Source organism: Triticum aestivum, chromosome 7A (assembly GCF_018294505.1).
Source record: "Triticum aestivum cultivar Chinese Spring chromosome 7A, IWGSC CS RefSeq v2.1, whole genome shotgun sequence".
In the NCBI taxonomy this organism is placed as follows: domain Eukaryota; kingdom Viridiplantae; phylum Streptophyta; class Magnoliopsida; order Poales; family Poaceae; genus Triticum; species Triticum aestivum.
This window is the reverse complement of record NC_057812.1, coordinates 331808022-331816731: the sequence shown is the minus strand read 5'-3', so window position 1 is coordinate 331816731 and position 8710 is coordinate 331808022. Positions and strand designations below refer to the sequence as shown.

The following is an 8710-nucleotide window of genomic DNA, read 5'->3' as shown; positions in this document are numbered from 1 at the left end:
TGCTAGTGAATTTCTCCATCACACACATGTTTTTCTAAACCTCACCACACATTTTCTGATCGTCAACCTCACCACCACACACACGCATACATGCTCCTTCTCCATTATATTTCTAACCTTTATGTGCACAAATCTACACAAACAACAACATGCTTTTGTTTGATCACGAAAAGAGCATAACAAAGTTGCACTGTGCAGCGACATCGAACTGAAGCGGTTGTCCAGGCAGAACTTCTGAGTATACATATGGCTTTTTCGAAAAATTGACTGAATGGAGCCTGTCTTCCATATGATGTTCTTCCGTGCATCAATTCTGTACGTGTACAGGAAGATGAATACTAAAGAAAAACATGAGTTCTGTACATGTATCGGAAGATAAGTACTACAAGGAGTAACAACCAAAATTTCTATATAATGCACACAGGTTCACATTAGTATCTCTATTGTCTGCTTTTATTTTGTTGATGTTCGATTTGGTTAATACCAAGATGGTACATGTGTGAACCAATACGGTTGCTTCAGAATTTCAGATTTTTCAAACAGAAGAATAAAGGCATTCTCCACGTACAGAGGGTGTGACTGGGTGATCAGCGGAGCATGGACACAGACCGCCTTCTATTGACGGACAACCGGTTCCAGGTGTGGCGACGAGGGTTACCACCGGTAGTAGAAGTGGTGGCGGCGAGGAGTAGTTCAGGAGACAAGATTCAAAATTCAGAATATGGTACATCTGCACTGCCTGCTGCATCTGCACAAAAAAAATCAAACACATGGATAGAGAGGACTCAGACCACATCGCTCCACTGGCAATAAAATCTACTGTCTATTGGGAGCCTCAGACACGAGGAAGAAGGCGTAGGGGTGGTGCAGTTCAAATAAGTTGCGTGGTGAAGAATTCCATTGATAGAGGCGAATCCTGGCCCTCTCACTTCCTGCAGCCCATCTCTTTCGTGCGTGCTTGATGGAGACCATGAGCAGTGCAAGAGGAGGCGAGTGTGGCCACCCGACCAGCACCGCCGTGGTCTTATCCGTCGGAGAGCTGCGGAACGGGCCCTGACTTAGCTCCTCTAGCCGCTCCTAGTCCCCTGCTCTGCCTTACCTTGCTCCAGCCGCCGGAGTGCCGCAGGACAGGGAGATGAGGCGACCGCTCTGCGGCCTCCCCTCCTTGCTCGTCCGCGGCATCCGTCGCCTTCTTCCTCTCCGCCGGAATCTTCTTCCTCGCCGGCGGCCACAGTGCCCATCTTCCGCCCTACCCGGAGCTTCTTTCTCGGCGGCGGCGCCTTGGGTTGTCGGGGCAGCAACGGCGGCGCGCGAGGTCAGAGCGGGGGCGGGGGCGCGCGGGGTCAGGGCCGGGGGCGGCAGCGGTGCGAGGGATCAGGGGCGGGGCGGCGGGTTGGTCGGGGGGTTCCTAAGGTGGAAACGGCTGGGTTGGTATCGAGGGGAGATTGGGAGATGCGGTAGGTGGGGATGTGAACGGTGGGCTTTTTTTCGTTAGCTATCGGTTCGGATGTTCCAAACATCCCGACCGGACCCTATATAGGGCCGACCGTGATCCGAATAACTATTCTGATTTCATGATTAATATAGTGTTATTATATATATATATGTATATATATATATATGTTAGAGAAGAACATGGCCGGCCTCCAATTTTCTATCCAAATCACAACACAGCAGTAGGAAGTTGGAGGTTGAGACGGATACGACAGAGGAGTCTGGAGAGGACTGGCGGGGGAGGCCGGCCGGCGCTGGCGGCGAACGGTCGGCGTACCCACAGAATGCTGTCCCACCTTCCATCCTCCATGAACACCCACGAGCATAGCCGGCGCACCAACAGGAAGTTGTCCCCCCTTCCATCCTCCATGAACGCCCACGAGCACAGCAAGGGTGGCCTCCCTTACTCAAGCACGCACCCACGACGTCCGCCTTCTCCTCCATCGCCGTTGTAGCCGTCCGACGACAGGGCGCCGCCCGTCAACTGCCTCCGGCGTTGCTGGAAAGGTAGAAGTTTGGATAAGATGAATTAGAGGACTGCAGACTGTATTTCAAACAAACATATATATTTTTTTGTAAAAATGAAGCATTTAGGTCCACGCCGAGGCTGAACCCGCCGCCATGCCAGAGCGGCCGGCGCGCATTCGGCTGGAGCCGGGTAGGCAGCGGCTCGTGGCCCATAGCCATAGCAAATTTTCTGGCCCATCTGATAGGAAGCTGTGAAAACGAAATTGGACGGATGAAATTTAGTACCACATCACGTATATGTTTTAAATTTAAACTGAAAGCGTAAATTTATGAGAAAAAGCGTATTGTGACGGTGAACCCACAGAGTCAATCGCTATTCGTCACCCAGGGTGAAGAATCTCACCCCAGCCGAATCACACGCCACAGCCACAACCACTAGGAAAGAAAGAGTTGAACGTAAATTTACCTCACAGACGAACCACATGCCACACCCACGAGCACACGCTCTGAACCACCGTAAGAAAGGGCTTCTGAGGTAATCTTACGATGTGCATGCAAGGCAAGTTACGTTGTGGATGTGTGAGGAACTAAACCAGGGTAATCGCTGTAAGAAACCAGATGCTATTGATGTAATTTTACGACAAAAAGGAACGTAAAAAAAAAGACTACAAAACACATCGGTTTTACCCAGCGTAATTTCTGAATCCGACTGATGTCGTAGACCGATGAGAACAAAAACTAATTGAATTATGTTAATGATCAAAATGAGAGAACTATACAGTAACAAAAGGAACCTCAAACCTCTGATTTCTCCTCGTAAACAAAAAATCTCCAAGAGTGTGAGCTTCAAGCTTGACATGATAATTAACATCCATGAGAAGAAATTGTACATAATTTTTTTAAGGAACATGATAAATTATATCGTCCAAGTCAACAGTCTATATTACAGCAAGCTAGTAGCAACCAAAAATTGACCACATAATGAAGCAACAAGTCACTAAAAATTCAGAGTTATGGCCAGAAAACTAAATATTTTCAGTTTCATATAATCGTACAGCTTCTGTATTGAGAAAACAAACTTGTTAGGCAACATGTATATGGTATATGGCTGAACCGAACACTCTTCCATAAACCATGACATCTACTCCCTCTGTCCCATAATATAAGAACGTTGTTGACACTACACTAGTGTCAAAAACGTTCTTATATTATGGGACGGAGGGAGTACATGATAAGTACAAGAAAAATAAGAATGACACGGTCTATGAACAAAAACATGGAAGTCTTCTGCTCAAGCAACACATCCAGGCAGTACCCAAAATCCCCTGTAACAAAACATAGCTAATAACATGGATGACATCCAGGGTGGTAGTCAATCAAAACGTGCATTCAGAGTGCTAATATTATGGTTTCATCATACAAAATTTGACGAGCATGCAGTTTTACTTGGTTACAATTTGGACCATATGGTGTTCAAATAAAACAATCTGGGCCATATCAGGTAAATGGCATGCTTAGTGGTTCTTTACCCTTTCTATTGTTTATTTCTGCAGCTTACTGAAGTTCTACCTAGAGTAGGCATAGATCCTAGAGTCAGTGATTAAACAATCTGAATGGATCTTGTTGGCAAATTGAGAGGCAATGCTGCTGCCGAGAAGTACCTCATGGACACCCAGCACACGCACCAAGTAGCAGCCATCAAATTGGATAATAGTTCTAGAAGCATAGGGGCCTAAAAAACAAAACGAAACGTGGTTTGGTACTTTGGGTTCAGATTTCGTCTGTGGCCGCTGGGTCCTAATCCCCACCCTTCTTTGTTTTCTCCCATAACTGCTGTAAACTCTGGCTTTGGTCCTATGAACGCTTGCAAAATAGAACGTATCACCTCCCCGATAATAACAATCAAATCACATTAAATTTGATAGTAATGAAAATACATTTGAGGTATTTTTTTATTTTCTGTGGTTAAGATCACCAAATTTCGTGCAAAGTAAAATATCTGACTAGTTCTAGGCGGCGCATCGTGCTCCATATGTAATGTGCATGCGGATGTGTTTTTCATAACATTGAGCATTGAAACCATTCCATAGAAAACACCTTGCTGGGTGTATCTGTTTTGTGCTATTTTACATTTTTTTCTCCTAATCACATATGTTTAATGATAATTTTCACATAACACAACACTCATCTGGGAAATCACAACACTACACCAGAATTTTGTAGAAATGAACAGCTGCCAATCTGATGTAAGCTTGTATGATAGCTATGCCCAAAAGAAATATATTTGGGGACGTAATCCATCCTAATTCTGCTACCTAGTTTTCTTACTGATCTAACTTAATTCAAGCAAATATTTCGCATGGGAGAGTAAATCAAGACATACTCATGTAAAATGACGGAGGGCTGCAAACAGCTAGTTGCCGACCGTTGTCGTAGGAGGAGATACCGCCCGCATCATGTAGAATGCCAACCACCACTGTACCCTGATACGGAGACCATCAGTAATGCTAAAAGATTATACAACAACAGAAGTTGCTACATGAAAACAGTAAATAGGCACATCATTCGAGCAGCCACATTGGATGGGATAGTAAATAGACACATACTCATATAAATTGATGGACTGGGGGCAATACTGATTGCATTAATATGTTCATAGCAAATGATAAAAAGTACACTGGGATTTCTTTTTTGAAGTTATTACTTGATACAATTTCTGATTTATCCAATAATCTATGTGGAAACTTTTCGAGCTAACTCAGCATTTCCTTTATCTAATTTACAGAGGCCCTGGTGGTCCTTCATAAATTTTCATGTTGTGCATAAAAAAGTTTCAAGCAGCTAACTCAATATTTACGCAGAGAGGTCAGGTTAGCTGAAACCAAATCAAAGTGAATACGATGATGGTCATAAGTTTATTTGATTTTTTGTACACCCCTTAAAATCAGAAACTGAATTCTTAGATCACGATTCATGTCATCTAGATATTACAGTTTGGACAGGATAATGGAAGAACTTTGAGCTATCACTATATATTTTGGAGGCAAAGCTATCCCTGTACTAAGGAGAGCAAGCTCGAATACATTAGAATTAGAACACCTTTAAGCTTTATACTGAATCCCTGACTTGTTGGAACTACCAAATCGCTAGTTCTGAATTCCAATTAGATGGCTGCATAGTCCAGCTACCTACACTAGGAGCTACAGAGTATGCCTACTCGTACTATCTTTAGATCAAGCTAATTTTGTGGCACACACATGGCCATCTCCTGTAGCAGCTGATGCAGCCAAATTTGGGACTAACAAACTGAAGAGTAATCGAACCACTCTCCTAACCAATCAGAATTCAAATGGTTCTTGTTTTGCTTCAGGCGAGGCAACCATCAAACAGAGCACCCCATATATGGCCTGTTTGGCAAATGATGGGGAGAGCAGTAGGAGATATAGAGGAGGGAGTTAGTAGGATATTGGGCAAGGGAATTAATTTTATGGCCAATACTTTTTTGGCTTTATTTTTGGAATTACTAGCGGGGAGTGAAGGAGAAAGGTTTGATCGCCTTTTTGATTAGTGGGTCAGAACAAGAACTAGACGCAACATTACCAAATTGACCATTAGTCTGTTTGTTCCCCACCAATCAAAAATATTAACTAAATTGCTACTGGGTCAAATAACGTCTACTATGTGATCATGATCATGGTCAAGTATTTGATGGATGTTTCTGCTTTCTTCTTATATGTGTGCACTCCTGCAGCCATAGTCGAAGATCCGAGGCAACTAAAATAAGGCTACGACTATCGGCTGGAAACATTTTGGAAATAAATTGAGGTTATTGAAGCATATCCAGCCATAGCTGTGAGCCTGTGAGGATCTCCATCTAGTCGAGTAGTCGGGCGTAACAAAGCAATCTATGCAGAAGTTGTAGGAATGGAAGAATCAAACAAAAGTCTTTTAAAAATGAATCAAACAGACAGGGCTGGATCCTGAAGCAAATCACTGGGGCATCGATTGGAGAGCGTCAAAGTACCTCTTCAAGAAGTAGACACGACTCGCCGCGCCGCCCACCCACGACCAGCTTGTCGTCCAGCCGAGGACGCCGCTAAACCCTGGTTCATGGCGCGGCCCCGTCTTCGGCCGAGTGTTCGTCGCCGGCGACTCTGCCGACGAGGGGCCGTCCACACGGGAGATGCAGCCCTGACGCCAAGCACTACCGACGTCGCAACACGACGGCTCGGCCCGCCGCGTTGCCCGAAACTAAGACCACCCTCTAGAGACGTCGATCCCACGCGCCGCTCCCAATGCCGTGGAGCATCACGACGCCGGAGCCCAACCGCCGCTCGGAGCTCGCACCCCTCGTCCACTCCGCCCCTGGTTTTTTTATTTTTTCCGATTATTACTCGCCCCTGATTAGAATTGGACGAGGGAGTTCGCTCTTTTTTTTCATCTCGGGTGTGGCCTTGTTTTTTTTTCTTTATTAGGGACGGAGTGGGCTCTTGACTCCACGTAAAATTACATCACACGGGATAAAATTTTACATCAGTATGAAGGCGACCGGTAGACCCAGGGTGGTGCGATCGGGGAGTGTGGCTCGTTGTCTCGACCGTCACCAAGGTTACTAATAGACTTTATATATATATATATATATATATATATATATATATATATATATATATATATATATATATATATATACGGCTGCGCTATTGTAAGCGTGCGCGCATTCCTGCTTAGCCTACGCGCCGATGGATCCTAATTAGGGGCGCGGGTCATGCCTGCCGGTCCTAATTCTCCACCGCAAAAATCTTGAGGGTAACGGTCCGTGGACCGCTACGTCCCGATTCCGATGGCACTAATCATTGCCAATAAAAGGAATGGTACAGATGGTAATGAACCAGGGTTTTTTACTGGGCTGATATGTAGTAACATGTATTACTACATACTCACAGATTGACTGTAGTAAAAAGTGGATGGTAATGCAAAAAAAATACAAATGAAAAGATAAAGTAATGTGAGTAATTAAAGGAATATTTGAGGGTATGGTAATTCAATTACCGCACAACTAGTCGTTGTTATTATTAAGTGCCAGTACGAGGTACTCCTAGTTTTTTAGAACGCGTAGGTAGGTAGTAGTAATTGCATTACTATCAACTGCGGGGTACAATTGGATGATTAGTTTATTTTCTTGTAATATGAAAATTGAGAATTACAACTCATGATGATCTCGTTGCTATTGCTTTCAAAAAGGCAGGTAGTAATTGCATTACTATATACCCATCCCTGGTTACTATCAATTTACCGCATCATTGAGGGGTCAGTTGGTTTAGCGTAGTTAGGAGCGAGGTTGGTTACGGACACGATTCACACTGCTCTGGCCGGAGCGTATTATAACTATAAATACACTCTCGCTCATTTTAGCAAGCCTATATATATATATATATATATATATATATATATATATATATATATATATATATATATATATATATATATATATATATATATAATTTTTCTGTAGACAGAGCAAATCACATGAATTATTAGCAGCAATCGTTTGTGTTATTATTAGTCTTCGCACACATTTCAGATTATGGACCTGTCTGCGTGTATCACACACATCTTGTTCAGTTAACCGTTTCCATTATATTCCCCAATCACACACTGTTTATCCTAGTGAACCGTATGTTGTATATCGCACACACCTTCATCTGGCTGCCCGTTTCTTTTGTTCCTCCTCATCACAAACAGTTCATCTGACTGAACCATATGATGTATATCGCACACGCCTTCATCTGGCTGCCCGTTTCTTTTGTTCCGCCTCATCGCAAACAGTTCATTGAACTGAACCGTATGCCCTGCATCGCACACGCAATTAAAATCAGAACCGTGTTTGATGCATCCGTCATCGCAAACGTTTTGCACCTTTTTTGATGGATTTTTACACCACTGTTTGCGATTATGGTATCGCACACAGTTTCATCGAAGGGTCTGTGATCGTAGTGTCGCGTTTGGACCATCCTGCAATAGTGTATGAATCTCACAAGGTGCACCTTGCATTAATATCTCCCCTCCTCAGGAGGCAGCCTGGGGATGCTGCTCCCCAGGGAGGTCTTGGCGTCCTCCTCCTCGCGAGGCTTGGCCCCTCGCGAGGGTCTTGATTTGTCGGTTGAAGCTGGGCTGTACTGGGCTATCGATGGAGCCACGTCGTGGGCCGCAGGCAGGCAAGTCTGGGTAACCCCGTTCCCAGAACGCCGACACGCCCCATGACGGCCGCCTTCTCAGCCGCGGCAAGGAGCTTCTCCTTGGCTTCCAGCCGAGTTTTCTCCTCGGAGACGAGCTTGGTATGGGACGCCTGGGCCGCCTCCACCTCCTCCTTCAGCTTCTCCAGGCGACCGATGTCTATGGCCTGCTCCAGCTCGGCACCACGGTCGGTGAGCACGGCCTCCTGGGTCTTCAGCTTCTCTTCCTGCTCCTCGAGCTGACGGGCGCATGCGGCGTGCTCGTCGTGGAGGGCCGTCAGCTCGGCTTCCGTCGTACGGCAGCATTCCTCGGCAGTCGACGCGTCCTTCAGCGCTGCGTCGCGAGCAACAGCGGTCACACCGGCCACCTTCCTACCCTCCTCGGCGGCGGCCTCGGCCTGGCCCCAGTCTGCCCTGATGGACGCGTCGGCCTGGAGCCACCCCGAGACCAGCCCCAGGCGGTCTGCCGCCATGCGCCGATCAGCGCCCTGAAGATCAGCCCGGAGCCGATCCAA

The 8710-nt window shown here is 45.7% G+C and overlaps 1 long non-coding RNA gene across 2 annotated transcripts; it reads right to left on the bottom strand.

Annotated features, from left to right (window-relative positions):
* Positions 1 to 224: 224 nt before the first annotated feature.
* On the bottom strand, positions 225 to 6395 carry LOC123154320 (uncharacterized). Of its 2 annotated transcripts, none has more exons than XR_006476774.1 (3): positions 5987 to 6395; positions 569 to 4445; positions 225 to 313 (listed from the first exon to the last, which is right to left on the bottom strand). It is a non-coding gene; the product is annotated as an uncharacterized lncRNA (long non-coding RNA). The 2 variants fall into 2 exon arrangements; XR_006476776.1 differs by lacking the exon at positions 225 to 313 and having other exon boundaries at positions 690 to 2211; positions 2429 to 4445.
* Positions 6396 to 8710: the final 2315 nt, after the last annotated feature.